General features: G+C 45.0%; 1 protein-coding gene and 1 long non-coding RNA gene across 9 annotated transcripts in view; one reads left to right on the top strand and one right to left on the bottom strand.

The window, feature by feature from the left end:
* The window catches only part of Ldlrad4 (low density lipoprotein receptor class A domain containing 4), a 328,277-nt gene that overhangs the window by 45,703 nt on the left and 264,390 nt on the right, over window positions 1-18,184 (top strand). The window lies entirely within an intron of this gene.
* Window positions 16,178-17,721, bottom strand: Gm52336. Its single transcript, XR_003952592.1, has 3 exons — window positions 17,526-17,721; window positions 17,336-17,424; window positions 16,178-16,412 (listed from the first exon to the last, which is right to left on the bottom strand). It is a non-coding gene; the product is annotated as a predicted gene, 52336 (long non-coding RNA).

The following is an 18,184-nucleotide window of genomic DNA, read 5'->3' on the forward strand; positions in this document are numbered from 1 at the left end:
AACTGAGGGCAGCTTGGATACTCGGGTTACAAACCAGCCTTAACACTAACTCTAGCAAAGCAGCACCCCATAAGTGCTCCCTTCTATAATGCTGTGAACCCTCCCTCAACCTTGTAATCTTGTATGAATGCTGACGTGGAGCAGAAAGCCCCGCCCCCGCCTCACTTATAAGAAAAGGGTCAGTTAGTGGGAGTCCTATGAGTGGCGGAAAAGCCTTACCTACTACTGCAAAAAAAAAAAAAACAAAACCAAAACAAAACAAAACAAAAAAAAAAAAAACAAAAACAAGTAAGTAAAATATAAAAAATGGAATTGGTTGGCTAGCCTCGGTGCCTCTGCAATGTGGAGCAGGTGCAGCTATTGGCAGACATTTGTACTACCGTGAGTGCCGCTTGATATATGGTAGCGCACTTACTTGGAAAATATTGCCCAAAGATTTCTGAAGTTGTTTGTTGCTTTTTCTTTAAGCATGTCTCTTGTCGGAGTGAAGAGAAAATTACTCGTGTGGGATCTCGAGAAGTAAAGAAAAAAAAATTGTTAATACCTCCTCTGAGAATGGTTTGTATTCGGAGCTGTTTATGAGCATCACAGATCATTTCCAGCTAACGCACAGTTGCTAGTAAACCAGGCAGTGGTGAAGTCTGCGCATGCACACAGCCTCTAGATGCTACTCTGCCGTCTCGGGCCTGTATGCTGTGGGTCTGTTTTTTAAAATCAGTGACAAGATCTACATGGACCGAAAATACCTGGCTCTTGTGCAGAGATCCTGCTTTGAAAATCATGTCCCTGTTAAGGATCTTCAGAAACCCCAATTTTTACCGCATAAGTTGGAGGCATAGTCATTTTTTTTGATGGTGCAGATAGAAACTCAGCGTCACACCCTTCATTTTTTTGTTTGTTTTTTATGACTTGTGTCACTCTGGGCGGTGCTCTTAGTTCATCGTTGGTGGACCATAGACCCCACGAAGTATAGCAGATTTCCCTGCCTAGTACCTGGTTAAGACCTGTGTAAGATGGTGATCTGGGTCCAGGGTGAAGTCTGTGGTCTCAGACAGTGGGACATGAATCATGTAGGATGTTTTTCATGGCTCTGGGTGATGTCCAGCAGTGGTTCTCAACTAGGGAGTGCTCGTCCCCAGAGGACATTTGACAATGTAGACAGTTTTGGTTGTCATAATCTTGAAGGCAAAGGCCAGGTGTATTGGCTAGTTTAGTGTCAACTTGACACAGGCTGGAGTTATCACAGAGAAAGGAGCTTAGGTTGGGGAAATGCCTCCACGAGATCCAGCTGTAAGGCATTTTCTCAATTAGTGATCAAGGGGGGAGGTCCCCTTGTGGGTGGTGTCATCTCAGGGTTGGTTGGTAGTCTTGGTTCTATAAGAGAGCAGGCTGAGCAAGCCAGGGGAAGCAAGCCAGTAAGAAACATCCTTCCATGGCCTCTGCATCAGCTCCTGCCTCCTGACCTGCTTGAGTTCCAGTCCTGACATCCTTTGGTGATGAACAGCAGTGTGGAAGTGTAAGCTGAATAAATCCTTTCCTCCGCAACTTGCTTCTTGGTCATGATAGTTTGTGCAGGAATAGAAACCCTGACTAAGACACCAGGGGTGGTACTGATGTCCTGTACTGACAGGATAAACTGGGGTTTATCCAGGTCCAGATGTCAGTAAGCCTTGGTAGAGAAACTATGCTTTAACAAAATTGCCCGTTTTAGTGGGTGGATGATGATACTGGGTAAACTTTAGAAAATACACAGTGGCTGGGCAGCGGCTGAAAAGATGTCGGCTTTCGAACGTGTTCTGTTGCATACTGTCCTAAGTGATGTGTGTTAGCTCCACAGGTCCTCTCTATTCATTTTCAGCAGATAGCTGAGTGCATTGATTTGACTTGAACTTAGCCAAAGTTGCTTAAGTTGGGGGCGACTGGGGCATATGATGCTTTGTAGGGAGTGGCAGGATTCTACAGTACAGCGCTTCTCTGCTCAGCCCACTTCTCATTTTCCATTCGTTTATTCTTGTTCTTTCTCTTACCCTTCCCTTCCCTTCTTGCAGATGCCCGTCTTAGACGACACTATGGTCGGTTCACCCTCAACTAAGTCTACCGTGACGTTCATGGAGACAGCCTTTCATGGGGGTGCCATGATGCTGAATGGGTTCATGATACATTTTGAGGACCCTGTTGCTGCTGGGAATCTTTTTCTAACACAGTAGAAACCAACTCCTCACTGTCCCCCCTTGGCTGGGCTGCCTTCAGTACACTTTATACATTATGACGATTTTAAAATTTAAAGGCAGGCCTTTGGTATGTGTGTGTAGCCCCAGATGGTCTTGAATTTACAGCCTTCAGGCTTCTAATGCTGAGATTACAGACTTGTGGCCAGGCCGAGCCTGTGGTCATCACTCTGATGCCCGAGGTGGAACCTCTCTTCCAGGTTCTAAGGCCTGGCTTGCTTTCTCCGTTCTGCCCCTGGCACACGGCTGCTTCCTTTATTCTGTGCCCAGCGCAGACGGACGGGAGAGCTTTGTGGATTCAGGGCTTAATGGGCTGAAGCCCGAGCACAACAGGCGTTAAGAAGTGATGAGCAGCTCTGTAGCAGTCGGCTTTGCTGTATCGTGTAGCAGGATTCCCAGTCAGTCCATTTACTGGTGAAAAAAAAAAAATTCCGGCTGGCTTCTTGCTGTTCTGCTTGCTACAGGATGAGTTTTCTTTTGCTTTATTTGTTAGGAAAGAATGTGGTTTCTGAGCCAAGGCCTTGGATTCCTGGTTCCTAGTGAACAGTTTCAGAGTATTCTGAGATTTTTTTTTTCATCTATGGAAAAGACAGTCTTGAGAAAATGCTCAGCAGAGTGTCTGTCTGGGAGAGAGATGACTTCAGCAAATGTTTGTAAAAAACCCTATTTTAGTTTAACTTGTGGACTGAGAAGCCTTGTGGTTAGATTTTAAAAATTCCAGCCTTAGACAATTTCATCTTTTATCACTTTTGGGGGTTTGTGGCCCCAACTCCAGCTGTATTCATAGGATGCTTTTTACACAGGCCCACCTGTAAATCTGTTGTAAGTTGAAATGCACTGAATACATGTAACTGGTTGAATATGGACTTAGTGGTCCAGCACACTGCAGGATGTCTAATGTTGTTCGTCACCCCTGTCTCGGAGTAGACCAAGAGATATGGCTGCTGCCAGTGCCCAACATTGAGAGAGACCTATGGTTTTTATCTCCATTCTGAGAAAAGATTTTTAAAAATTCAAAATTTCAACTGGTTGCCAAGTTGAAAAGAATACCATGTGGTCTCCGAGTAGAAGATCTTTATACACAATGAGGCACTCATAGACCTAGGGAGGCTCACAGAACTAGAGAGAAGCCTATTTGTTCACTCAGCCTTGGAATTGGACTCGTAACTCTTGTTAGAAACTGTTCTATTTCTACCCAGTGTCCAGTTCAGAGAGAAGCGTCAGAATTTTGAAAGTCGCCATTCCTTATGGAGTGCTCAAAAAGCTCAAAACCATCAGTGATGTTCAGTGTTTAAAATGTGGCCAGTCAATTGAGAAGTTGGGGCCTCATGAAACCAAAGCTTCTGTAAGGCAAAGGACATTGTCAATAGGACAAATAGCCTACAGAATGGGAAAAGACATTTAACCCTACGCCTGACAGAGGGCTAATATCTAACATATGTAAAGAACTCAAGAAATTCGACACTAACAAACCAAATAACACAATTAAAAATCGGGTACAGAGCTAAACAGAATTTTCAACAGAGCAATCTTGAATGGCTGAGAAGCACTTAAAGCAATGTTCAATGTCCTTAGTCGTCAGGGAAATGCAAATCAAAATGATCCTGAGAGTCCATCTTCTACCCATCAGAGTGGCTAAAATCAAAACCTCAAGTGCGAGCACGTGGTGGTGAGGTGGTGCAGCAAGGGGGAACACTTCTTTATTGCTGATGGAAGTGCAAACTTGTACTACCAGTTTGGAAATCAATTTGGTGGTTTCTCAGAAAATTGGGAATAGTTTGACCTTGAGATCCAGTTAGACCACTCCTGGGCATATACCCAAAAGATGTCCTACCATACCACAGGGACACTTCTTGCTCAACTACTGAATTGGCTGGTTTTGTGTGTCAACTTGACACAGGCTGGAGTTATCACAGAGACAGGAGCTTCAATTGGGAAGTGCTTCCATGAGACCCAACTGTGGGGCATTTTCTCAATTAGTCAGCAAGGTGGGAGGGCCTTAGCTCATTGTGGGTGGTGCCATCCCTGGGCTGGTAGTCCTGGGTTCTATAAGTGAACAAGCTGAGCTGGGTGGTGGTGGTGGTGGTGGCACACACCTTTAATCCCAGCACTTGGGAGGCAGAGGCAGGTGGATTTCTGAGTTCGAGGCCAGCCTGGTCTACAAAGTGAGTTCCAGGGCTATACAGAGAAACCCTGTCTTGAACCTCCCCCCTCCCCCCCCAAAAAAAGAACAAGCTGACCAAGCTGGGGAAGCAAGCCAGTAAGCAGCATCCCTCCATGGCTTCTGCTTCCTGACGTGCTTGAGTTCCAGTCCTGACATCCTTTGGTCATGAACAGCAATGTGGAAGTGTAACTGAATAAACCCTTTCCTCTCCAACTTGCTTCTTGGTCATGATAGTTTTTGCAGGAATAGAAACCCTGACTAAGACAACTATGCTCACAGCAGCTTTATTTGTAATAGCCAGAAACTGGAAACCATCTAGCTGTCCCTCAGCTTGCAGAATGGGTAAAGAAAATGTTGTTCATTTACACAATGGAATACTAATCGGCAATTAAAGACAAAGATACATGAAATCTGAAGCCAAATGGGTGGAACTAGAAAAGATCAACCTGACCGAGGACATGTGTGGTATGTGCTCACTTATACATGGACATTAGCCATAAAGTGTAGGATAACTATGCTACAATCTACACACGCAAAGAAACCACATGACAAGGAGGGTGGAAGGGAAGATGCTTGAGTCTTAGAAGAGGAAATAAAATAGACGTCAGGGGTAGATAGAGGGGAAACTGGGTGAGAGGAATGGGGTGGTGAGAGGAATAGGGTGGTGAGAGGAATGGGGGTGGGGATCAGGTGTGGGGGAATGGACTGGGACAAGTCAGAGACCTGAGTCCATGCGGGTGACCCTAGCTGAGACTCTTAGCAGCAGGGGATATGGAGCCTATAGTGGCCACCTCCTGTAGCCAGGTGGGACTCCCACTGAAGGGAGGGGGTACACCAATCCACCCACAAAACCTTTGATCCAATTTTTTTCTTCCCCACAAGATGGGCAGGAATAAGGATAGAGCAAAGACTGAGGGGATGGCCAGCCGGTGAGTGACTGGCCCATCTTGAGACTGAGAGAGCCAACCCCTGACACTATTAATGATATTCTACTATGTTTGTAGACAGAAGCCTAGTGTAACACTCCTCTGAGAGGCTTCATCCAGCAGCTGATGGAAACAGATGCAGAGACCCACAGTCAAATTTTAGAAGTGGGGCAGGGTCTTGTGGAAGAGTGGTGGGCAAGGGAGGGAACGGTTTAAGAGAACTGTAGGGGTCAAGGACACCATAAGACCTACAGAGTCAACTATGTGGGCTCAGAGAGTCTGAACAGCCAGCCAAAGGGCATACTTGGGTTGGACCTAAGCCCCCTACACTTATGTAGTAGATGGTGCAGCTTGATCTGCATGTGGGTTTCCTAACAATTCGATGCGAGGGAGGCACTGTTTGTGACTCTGTTGCCTGCCTTTGGATCTTTTTACCCTCACTGGGCTGACTTGTTGGGCCTCAACAGGAGAGCATTCAGTTAGTCCTGTTGTAACTTGATGTGCCAGGATGGGTTTGGTACCCATGGGACGGGGGCGCTCCCCTTCTCTGAGGAGAAAAGGAGTTTTGGAAGTGGGTGTGTGAGGGTGGAGAGGGGAAGGGCTTGGGATTGGGATGTGAAGTGAATAAATAAAAATTAGAAAATGTTGAGTTTTCCCTGCCATATATTTCTGGGCACCACTTATGTGCCCGTTGCCTGCAGAGGCCAGGCGAGTGCGTCAGATCTCTCGGGACTGGAGTTGATAGATGGTTGTGAGTGGTCTTGTGGGTGCTGGGGGTTGAACCAGGGTCCTCTGGAAGAGCAGCCAGTTCTCTTAATCACTGAGCCATTTCTTCAACATTCCTTATGGGAGTGCCCATGAAACTCAAAGCCATCAGTAATGTCTAGTGCTTATAAACATGGCCAGCCCTGGCTGCATTCTTGTTTTGAAGCGAGTGACCATATTGGCTATGAACAGCTCATTACTGTGTTATGTACGCCTAGGGTTGAAGCTACTTCTACACCCTTTCTTCTAAAGTACATTATTACTTTTGAGTTTTGGGGAACTCTAATGGAACTCTGGAAGGACTGTGAAGGAGGAGTTAGGTATAGCACAGTGTGTTTGGGGGTGGGAGGGTGGGTTCAAGGGTGTTATGAGGGTCAAGAGAAGGCCTGACTCATTCCCCCCTCCCCCAGCCCTGAATTTCTGCTAGCTGATTGGTCGCATGCTGTTTTAGAGGCCTGGTAGAGGGATGAAAGAGCCTCTTACATCCCGAGTAGCTGAGGTGGTGGTGAGGCGGCCAGATGCAGCTAGCTCTACATTCCCAGCCGTTGAAGCGTGGGGCCAGACGCTGGGTGGCTTCCCAGATCTTTTGAGTCACATCCTCGGAGGTTTTCTGCTTTTCTCAAAGGGAATGTCCAAATACCAGGCACACCCATGTTTAATAAGTATAAAACCATCCTATGTGAAACAGAAAGGAATAGTTTTGAAAGTACTTGCTATAGCTAACTAAGATGGACTTTTCCACACGGTTATCCTCAGTACTATGACTAAGGTAAAAAACACTCTAGGACAGAGAAGTCTTTAACATGTACTTCATATCGAACACTCTGCAGTGTGTCCGTCCCACTCAGTCACTGGGTGCTAACGTGTGGTTTGGACTCCTCTGCAAATGGCCATGCTTTGGGTTTCTGGAGTAATTTCTCTCTAGCTTTTCTCCTCTTCCCAGAGTCTTAGATCTGGACTAATTTTTATTTCTGAGATGTATCGCTGAAAAAGAGTAGTTGGAAGATGGCTCATGGGTGTGTTTCATAATTGTGCTGTTTCATAAAAGTATTTAAAATACTGTCTTCCTGAATCTGGAAGATTCTGGGTTGGCTTACAAACAGATTTGAGCGTTTCAGGTTTGAGACAGATGGCAAATTGATCGGTAACTTATATAAGAGCTCGCATTTCTTTCACCTGATATAAAGCTGAGTTGTCTAAAGCACAAGGCTGGAGTTCTTCTGCCTCACCCCCACACTTCACAATCTGTTCTCCATGTCACTAAGCCCTGCATTTTAACTGCTAAATTTTTATTTTTATTTTTTTTCCATGACTCCATTCCCCACTCCCCTGGTTACTGCCTTCACTTCTCCACATTTCTTGCTTGGATCTCTGCAACAGCCCTCTGAATGGGGTGGTTCTGTCTCTGATCTGTGCTTTCATCTCTCCTCGAGCTATGGCTGTCCCTCCAGGATGGTTTTATTTTTATTTTAAGAAAAGACTTTTTTTTTTTTTTTAAAGAAAATGTATTTTTAGCACAGAGCTCTCCAACTGTAGTGTGGTCAGAATCCCCCACAGGGCTGCCTAACACAAAGCGTTTCGGATTGGTCAAGTGCCCATTCCAAGACTCCGCAGCCTTCTTGCCTGCAGGGGTGGCTTGTCATTGCCAGGCTTCACCAGTGAAGGGCACACCTGTCTGTGTGGCCTGGTGTGAGTCTCCAGCTCCTCCCTCCCCCCCCCCCCCGCTGCCCCCCCTCCCCCCCACCCGATTCTGTAGTAACACAGAGGATCTGGCTTCCTGACCTTGCCCTTCCAGCCTGCCTGCCTTTTAGTGTGGCTGTCTCTGCTGTGTGGCACAAATATCATCTGGCTGAGGTGAACACTGTTGTGGGCTTCTTGTCATTTTGTTGAGATTTGGAACAGAAACGAGCAGTTCCATGGCCTCCAGAAACGAGAGATGCCACCTCCCTTTGTCTTTCTAGAGCAATGAAAGCAAATCTCATCTGAGCTGTGATCCAGTTTAGGAAGGCAGAATGGGTTCCTGGCAGTCATTTCGGCGGGGGGGGGGGGGGGGGATGCCCCTCCCCCATGGGAGGACACTGAAGGAACTGTCACTCATTCTTACCCTCTTCCTGTTGGCAGCAGGTCCTGCTTATTTGGCAGCTGGTTAGACTTTGCTGAAATCATCTCCCCTAGGGGCGGCCATACTCCATTTAATCCTGGAGAACTCTTGCCCAGCTGCTCAGAGCTCAAGCCTCCTGTGATGTCCTCTGCTGGCTCCCATCTCTCTCTTGAGGACCCCTCCCGTCCTTACTTGCGACTCTCCTCCATGTTTGAATCATTTCTGCCTTCTCTGCCTCTTCCTTTTGTCTGATAGGAGCTCAGTCCCCTAAATTTCAGAGGTTGGTATGTTTTGAGAATTATTCTAGGAACCTGTTAGAAATGCAGATTCCTAGATGCCATCTGAATTAGTTTTCTATTATTGTGGTAAAATGTCATGAGCACTGGGACTAGGGAGATGGCTCTGTGGTTAAGAGCCCTGGATGCTCTTCCAGAGGACCCAGGACTGAGCACCCACATGGAAGCTCTCAACTATCGAACTTCATTTCCAAGGTATCTTAAGCCTTCTTCTGGGCTCCTTGGGTACCAGGCACACAAAGACATGTATGCAAGCAAAGCACTCATACCATAAACAATAAAATAATTAAAAAAAATAATAGAAAACCTCACCATGAGCAAAAAGAATGTAAAGAAGGCTTTATTTTTGGCTTAGGGTTCCAAAAGGTTAGAGGCCATAATGGAGACAACATGGCAGCAAGAAGCAATTATGCTGGCCAGAGCAGGAAGCTGGGAGCTTACATTTTCACGTATGATCAGGAAGCCAAGAGCAAATTGGAAGTGGTGCTAGGGCTTTTAATCTCCAAGCCTGCCCCCGATGATGTATTTCCTCCAGCAAGGCTGCACCAACCAGGCCTCCCCAAACAACTGAGGTCCAAGTGTTCAAATGCCTGTGACACTGGGGGACATTTCTTATGCAAATTACTACACCATCCCCAGACACTAAGCCTCAGAAGAAGCCAAACTTGTTAGGTATGATCTACCTGTGTGTGCTGCGGCCGCTGGGCCCTTTGGACATAATTGGTACTGAGCTTGAACCTTGGATAACCCCTGTCTAGACTTGAAAAACAAAGGCCTTTGGGGAAATTTTAAAAAGTTTTCTTTATTCTTCCACAAATTCATACATAGGTAAATTACTGTAACCACATTCACTCCCTGATCCCTTTTATCCCTCTTCTCCCTCCAAGCTTCCTTTGCTCTCTTGACAGGCTGTCGTCTCCCTGTTTTTAAACTGTATGTGTATGTGGTATATACATGTGTGGGTATGTATGTGTGTATGTGGTCTATACATGTGTGTGTGTATGGGATCTTCAACAGTAGAGTATTATCAAGTTTTGGAGGACAACCAAGATCAATATTAGTCATGACTTTGGGGCCTTTGTGAACACTTTCCAGGGCTGGACCCCGCAGCCGGCACAGTTTTGGTTAATGACTGATGGCTTCTGGAGCAACGCTGTCTGTGTATGCCACATACCAGCTTTTTAAAATAGTTATTAGTATTATTTTTTTTAAATAGTAGGCTGTGTATTGCTTTTCAGACATCCTTAGTTCTGGTTAACTCCCCTTGCCGGGCCCTTCCTCACCATCTGCCCATTGCCATCTCCCTTAAACCTTTCCACTTCCAACATTCCCACCCACTGCTTTCGGATTGCAGTGGGCTAGCCTGTTCACCACCCCCGAGGGCTTCTTTCCTCCCTTCCACTCTAAAAGGCCCCTTTCTACCTTCTTGTTAAGCACTCCGAGTTAAACACACAAATCTAAAGATTCCAAGCTGTGATTTGCATCATCTGTTGTCTTCCTGGGTCTGGGTTACAGTCGCTTAGGTTATTTCCAGCTCCCTCCTTCCCCCTGAACTCTTCAGTAAAATTCCATAGAGTATGTGTACCACATTTTCGTATCCATTAGTTGAGGGACATCTCGGCTGATTCTGTTTCCTAGCTCTTGTGGACAGAGCAGCAATGAACGTGGCTCAGAAGGTATCTAGTATGTGGGGTCTTTGGGATGTATTCTCAGTAGTAGTATAGCTGGGTCATGTGGTAGCTTTTTGAGAACCTCCCACACTGATTTCCATAATGGCTTCACTAATTGATGCTCCTACCAGCAGTGAGAGTTCCTTTTTCCCCACATTCTTGCCTGAATCATGATGATGATGATCTTGTTGTTGTCCTCCTCCTCCTCCTCCTCCTCTCTCTCTCTCTCTCTCTCAATATTCATTCTTATGGGAATGAGATGGATTCTCAAAATAGTTTTAATTGACATTTTCCTGTTGGCTAAGGGTGTTGAACACTTTAGAATATGTTTATTAGCTGCCTGCATTTCTTCTTTGGTGAATTCTCTAATTCTTTGGTCATTTTTTTTTTTTAAATTGAGGTGTTTTATTTTTAATGTTTATCTTTTTTTTTGAGTCCTTTCCCACCATCTTCTCCAAAGATTTATTTTTAGGACTCTTCCCTACTTCTTTTTTCTGGACCCAGAAAGACAGAAGCCATTTTGCTAGTCCTCTTAACTCACTGTGCTGCTTCTCTGTTTCATGGCTGCTCCCTTGAGGGCCTGGCCTGCACTTCCCACACCCCACATGAAGCTCTCCACTCTTCAGAGGGCAACCTTGGAGACCGCCTGAGGAAGAGGGCAGATTCGGGGAGGGTGTTTTCCCCTCCTTTCTTCCCGGCATGAAGTTCCTATTCCTAGAGTCGGGAGGAAGTGGGCGTGGCTGAAATGTTACTTATTATATTATATTCATCTTAGATCGAAGGAAAGCAGCTGAAGGGCTTTTACAGTGGGAAAGCTTTCAGAGCGAGCCCAGCACTGCACACTTGGTTCCTTCAGTCTGCTAGGCAGTCATGGCCAGACTCTGACCTGTGCCTGGACACTGTTCCTTCCCTATCTCTGGAGTTTCTACTTTCAGGGTTTCATTTTCGTCTCAGAGGGTGGCATGTCACGGATTCCCGATAGATGGAAATACATAGATGATACCAAAGGCTGAAATGTCTCAACAAGACTAAGAATCTTTCATGTTGCCTGGATCAATTTTTTTTTGTACATTTACATGCAATCTCATCATGCCATAAAATAAAATTTTGTATGTTTGACTTTATATTTCGGTCACAGTCAACAGAAAAATGGTGGAGTTGATGTTGATAAATATTCTCAGACAGTACCTGTATTTGCAATATGTGCTTTGCTTGCAAGGGCTGAACCCATTAGAAATACTGCATACAGTTAGGTGTGCAGAACTGTGCCCTTAAATTCTTTTGATCTACACTTTTAAATCATCCAAGGAGACTCTAGTTATGATAATTGAAACTGCATCTGTCTGTCTGCCTGTCTGTTTCTCTCTCTGTCTGTCTTTCTCTTTGTCTCTCTATCTTTCTATGTATGTATGTATGTGCATGCACATGTAGGCCTGCACACATGTGAGCTCAGGCCTACAGCATTAGCAGTTATCCCAAGAGTGGTCTGATCTATTTATTTTAAAACTAACAGCACCGACTCCACCTGTCACATTTTATGGTGGAATCTGAGAAGAATGAGGACAGTTTTATCAGGATTGTGAAGTTTTCCAGGGGCAGAGCTTGTGTATGTTAATTTACTTTCTAAAAACAACTCCATGCAGCGTTCCCATCCTGGAGACCAGCTGTCTGTTTTCACTCAGACCCAGCTCCTCCTGCCATGTAACTTCGCGCTGAGCAGAGGCTCATTTCTGAAGTGGCCCAGGGCTCACCTGCTCCCTCCATTCCTTCTCATCTTTTGCTCTTTTTTTTTCCCACGAGGTTTTAGCCAGAGGTGTAAGTGTCACACTGGATGACCGCAAACCATTTGGCCATTGATCGGCACTTTTTAGGGGTTCCCTAGCAATAGCAGCTAGGATATAATGTGAATGGACACATGCTCTGAGTCACCAGCTGCCCTTTTGAAACTAAAGTTCTGTGGTCAGTTCAATGCGTTCATTTATTAATTTTCTTAATTCTTGCATTTTAGAAGACATGGCGAGGTAATTTCCCCTTAAGTCCAATATTGTATGTGGTGCTGGAGTGAACATCTTCATTCGCAGTAACACATGGTAGCATCCCTACCAGTCATGAGGTGATGGGTTGGAGATAACATGGACTCTGCTTTCCTCCCAGTCATGGATCTCTAGGTTTTCTTTCCTTTGCTCATCTTATCCTCTTTCCTCTTGCTTCTCTCCTTCCTTGACCCTTCTTCCTTTTGGCCTTAGCATCTCTTGCCACTAGGAGGTTGGCCAACCACATCACGTGTCAAGCTCTTGCGGCTGTAACTATCTTACTTCTCATATGAGTTCCAGGTATTTGAGTAGCACCAGTGTCCGATTCTGTCCAAGGAGGGGCAGATTTCACGGGAGGACCTGGAAATCTGACGCATCTTGGTGTTTATCTGTGTATCTGGGTTTTATACAGGAGACCCCGAGGAGGGGAGGTATTTTAATACGCTGGCTGGCGCAGGCAGCTTTATGCCCTACTGTTGCTCGAGTATTGCTGGGCGGCCGAAGCGTCCCATTCTGCTCTGAGTTTGGTTTTCCCTGGAGTGCTGCCTTCAGTCACTGCGGGTTTCCCACCTTGACTTCTCCCCTCTTCCCTGCCTTTGGCTTCAGGCTTTACGTATATTTAAAGCTAACGTAACACAACAGAGCAGAGCCTTAAGAGACTTAGAAGCTACGTGCTGCTCTATTGTAAATCTGTGTAAATCCTTAACACAGGCAGCGGCTTGGATGGATTTCCATGAGAACTTCTTCAGCTACAAGGTAGTAAAACAAATGCCTGAAAATAACTGAACTCTGGACAATTGTTTGGCAGTGTCTACCTTTTAGAAACTTTCCAGACCTTGGGGAAGGAAGTGAGTCTGAGAGTAAGTAGTGATTTTAAGGATAAACGTAATAAATGAGCATTGACGTTATTTGCCAACAATTTTTTTTTTTTTAATTCCGGCATCTTATCCCACATCCCAAATAATTCAGACTGTGAGAGTTTTACTGTACTTTTTTTTTTTTAAATTTAATTGAAATTGGTTTTGCAGAAGTGGAAAATTGGCAGGAAGTATGGAAACTAAACTAGCAAACCGGTTTATAGTGCTCTGTGCTTCTTAGCTTAATGAAACCCGCAAGAATGAGGAAAGGCTTCATGGAAAGGCCGGGATAAGAGGCTGCCCGGTAGGCATTCCCTTTTCTGGAAGTTTATTTTTACACTTTTTGATTCTATAGCATGTGGAACAGCATGACCAGGCTCTAGTCGACTAACAGTGGCCTCTGAGATGGGCAGGGCTTTCACCCTGTTATTTTTCCATAGTCCCGTGTAGAAAATACCAGGAAAGTTTCTAAGAATATTGTATAAACAAAAGGAACTTGTTAATTAAAAAGAAAGAAAAGAAAGAAAGAAAGAAACAAACAAACAAAAACCCAAACAAACTTCTGTGACCCAACAGAAATGAGCATTGGCTTGTGAAACCATGCTTGCTAGTCTCAGCAGTCAGAGGTTGTGTTCTGGAATTCTTTAACGAGGCAGTAGATGCATGCGTCTATTTTTGATTACAGTGATCGGTGGATATGGGGCTATTTGGAAACTGATGTTGACTAAAGTAGGGTAGATGATCATTTCCCCCACATGGTAAAGGCAGTGTGAATGATGAATGACATCATCACTATGTTCCTAGGTAGAAGCCCAAACTAGACCACTGGAAAGAATGCACCTACACCTTTAGTCCAACACAACTGACTGTGTAAGAGTGTCTTCCACATATATGCTCCTTTCTGATCCTCTGAATGTTTGAGGTTTTTGTACCTGGTCATTTCCAGGGCTGATGTCTTCACCGCGGTCCTGCTCTGCACCCTACTCTTCCCATATGACCCTTCCCATCAAGGAGCCTCCACATAGCAGGCCGATGGATACCACTTCCAAGCTTCTATCAAAACAGGCTCTTGCTGCTCTGAACTTGAATGCACATTCCTAGGGAAGCTGAGTCTGGTGGTCCCACCTACAATCTACCCTGTTCTCTAGTGTGCTTTGTTAGGGGACTCATCTGTACCTCACATTTCCTGAGACACAGAGCCTTGCGATTCACTGTAGAGTCCAACTAGCTCTCACTGGTGTGCGAAGCTGAGCTTATGCTAAGCCTACTGGAATGACCATTTACAAACTATTAAAACTGTGAAAGCCAGGAAAGTGTTAAGCTATTTCAGAAGATTGCGTTTCAAATGTATTTGAAAAAAAAATCCATATGCAGGTAGTATAGATGAGTGAGTTCTGTTTTCTGAGTAGTCATGGATCATGCAGGATGAGCCTAGAAATAAGTCAAGTTTTCCAGGTAGGCTACAGCTTATCCTTCTCTGAAGGTCAAATATTGACTAGGAAGTCATTTCAATAGATTACAACTAGCACTGCAGTAGGCACCTGTAAATCACAGATGGAATATCTTTTAGGCTGTAAGCTTAAATATGTTTCCCTAAACTTAAAAAACTCTATGCTTGTATGTTTGTATATGTATTTAGTGTCATAACCTTATATGAATGGGTGGGGTATACATATGAGTTTTGCAGACATCACTAATGGATCAACGGTTCATTCTAGTGAAGTCTGATATTTTAGGACAGGTCTGCTATCTTACCAAGAGATCAAGATTTGGGCCTTTTAAGTGTTAGGAGCTGGGTATTTGAGGCTTCTCCTGAGGTTTCTCTTCCTAGGAATGCCAGCTATGGAGATATGGTTATGCTGGGGGTGGAACCTGACCTGGTGGGAGAGTCCCAAGTGAGCCTGAGCGGGGAATGTGCAGACAGTTGGTGGATGCTGAAGAAGTGAGCAGGACTGGAGAAGGTTCTAGAATGAATCTTCCGTATTCAGCCAGCTCCTTTGGATCCATACATGTGCTACCTCACAGAACACTTAAGTACACGATTGCTTAAGGCAGAACCCAAAGGCACCGTGGTCTCGTCCGTCCTTCTCCCTGTGAGGGACCTGTAAAGCAGACATGCTATCTATTCATCAGCTCTTGAGTCTTAGGTTGTAATCTGCTCAAGAGCATTCTCGATTGGATGTGAAGGTCACTTAAATGATGCCATCCCTTTTTAGTTATTATTTTAAGGTTATCTTTTTAAGGCTTTATTGTTTTGGTTATTATTTATGATTAATAAAACAAAAGAACAAGAACACCCCACTTCCTCCTGTGTGCATTGTTCTGTTAAAGTTCCCCTAACACCTGGCTCAGCAGTGCCTCTGTGTGTCTCTGCTTGCAAGCTGGTGTGCAGCTGTATGCTGTTGGGAAAGGACTTGGAAGTACCATGTTGGCTGTAATTCTTCCCAGCGCTATGGTATCACCTGAGGGTGGCTTTGTTCTGTTTTCCTCTTAAATGGCTTCAGGGATGGGGCTTCTGAACTTCGCTGGATAAAGTGCCAAAGCCACACAGGCACAGGAAGACAGGAAACCAAGCATAGAGTAGATGGCCTGCGTTTTCCTTGATGAAAGACTGTAGTTGGCCAAAGAGAGCAAGAGAGTCAGAGAGGCTTGCAGCATGAGGTCTCTGTCCCGATTCTGTGTTCCTCACATACTTTGAAGGACACTCTGGTCCCCTGAAGCCAATGAAGCCTGAGGTGCCCTAGCCACCATAGGTCCAGCTACAAGATGGTTGTCCAAGCTACAGTTCCAGATGGTTGTCAGATATTTTGAAGACACTGGGCACTTGTGGGCAAGAGGAAAGACCCTAAGTCTAGTGCTCTGAGCTCCAGGAGAGACAACCTGTGAGAGTGTCTGCCATTTTCTATTTCTTATCTCAGGGCAAAATGGGACACTTTAGCTTTGAGGAGGCCCTTCATTTCTATTTGGGGATAAAAACTCAACTAGGTCAGACAAGTGATATATCTGGCCTCTGGCTTGTTTGCCCTCATCAGGTTAGTGTCTGTTAGTTGCCCAGTGCAGCCTTATTGTATATTAATGTATATCTATACATAATGTTAATGTATATAGTAATAGAATACGTTATCAGAGAGTATGAAATGGTTGCCTTTGCTTTATTAAGAACAGGTGTTCAAGCTGTAATCACAGTAAGGATGGTCAGCTAGGGGTGTGTGCAGTCACACTACAGCTTTCATGCCCTTGTGCGCTAGGCTGGGGTCCCTGAGCAGGGAGGCAGTTACTGTATTTCCTACTGTTGTGTGACTTGGAACTCTTCAGCTGCCAGCTTCTTCCTGAGGCAAAGCTTAGTGTAAGTGCGCCCTAGAAAAGTTGAGCCTGTAATGAATATTTCTCAACATTAGTTCACTCTGAAACAATGCAGCCCTGTGAGAGAAAGCCGGCAAGCATTTTTTTTTTTTCCTAGACCAGTTCAAGAAGATGCTTCAGTCAAAAATATCTAGCACGTGTGGATTCAGTGAACCAAGTTGGTGTATACATGCATTTGTGTCTGACACAAAATTCACATGTAGTGCTGTATCTGAGATAGGGTGTTACAGAATTCATTTTTAATATTTCTGGAAAAAATGGCATCAAATAAAAAATGGATTGGGGAAGGACACCTCTTCTTTTTCCTTATTCTTCCTGTAACTCTAACGATTCTGGAAATTGCTTTTTTCCTCCCCACCCTCACCCCAAGTTCTAATTTTCATGAAATAGCTCTCTTGTCTGAAGGCTTCATTGTATCATAAAAGGCTTCATAAGACAGTTGTCAGGTATAACAAACCTCATTTCAGAGCAAGAAAGAAGTCTCCTGCTGGATTCTTCTCAATCTTTCTCTAAAACAAGTTTGTTGTTGTTGTTGTTTGTTTTTAAAAATATTTTATTCTTCTTTAATGATGGAGTGAGAATGTTGAGAAAATTAAGAAGAAATTTCAGGTTGGCTTGGTGGATAAGGGCACTTGCCACTTAGTCCTATAACTGGAGTTCAATCCCTGGAGCACACTTTATGGAAGGAGAGAACCAACGCCTACAAGTTACTCTCTAACTGCCACATAAGCTCTGGCAAGCTCATACCCCACCTCCACCCACATCTGCCAAGAACCCAGTACCTCAGTACTCGGGAGGCAGGAGGATCACTGTGAGTTTAAGACTTAGTCTGGTATTTAGAACAAGTCCCATGCTAACCAAGGCTATTCTGAAAGGCCACCCTGTCTTAAAAACCAAACAGAACAAAACAAACACAAAACAGCAAAACTCACCCATCACAAAACTCAAAGTCATGGTGCATTTCAGAAGCAGAGCATTTAGCTAGTATGTGTGAAGCCCTGGGTTCTGTCCCAGGCACTACCTAGAAATAAACAGATGAAGGGGAGTGGGGCTTACTTCTCTTTGTTGCTTTTGTATTCTTTCCTTCACATGTCTTCCTCTTGTGGCAAGAAAAAGTCCTACCTGTTAATTTTCAGGAGTACCAACCCACCCTGCCGGTTTCTTGGTTCTCACAGGAGGAGCTCCTGCCTGCAATGTCAGGAGCATGTCTTTCACAAGATGGTTTGGGGTTAGTGAGATTATCAGCCCCATAGGACCCTATTTTATTTTGTTGGAAAGACACGTGTGGAATCCTCAAAATACTATGAGCAGCAGGGACTGTGCATGAGGAACCCAGCCAGCACTTCCGGGTGCAGCACTTCCGGGTGCAGCACTTCCGGGTGCAGCACTTCCGGGTGCAGCACTTCCGGGTGCAGCACTTCCGGGTGCAGCACTTCCGGGTGCAGCACTTCTGTGACTGACTGTACTTAGTCTCCTGGTTATTTCTCTTGAGCAAACTGTTCTTCTGAAACCGAAGTTTCCTTTTGTAAAGACGAAATATTCACGCATAGTCGTTTTGCTTGGGAGTGTCCTGGGTTTTGTGTTGAGAGTGCTCTGTGGGCTTATGAAAAAAGGCATGTGTTCGCTAGAAGGAAGGGAACAGTAAAACCTGGGGAGGTGTTATGTCTGTGTTCTGACTTGGGATGGATCATCTTTTGTGTAAGCCCGGCACTGATTCCATGCCAGCTCGCCACCTGGTTCCTGCGTAAGAGGGTCCTAATCCTGGGCCGTTGCTATTTTTA

This window comes from Mus musculus, chromosome 18 (assembly GCF_000001635.26).
Source record: "Mus musculus strain C57BL/6J chromosome 18, GRCm38.p6 C57BL/6J".
Classification (NCBI taxonomy): domain Eukaryota; kingdom Metazoa; phylum Chordata; class Mammalia; order Rodentia; family Muridae; genus Mus; species Mus musculus.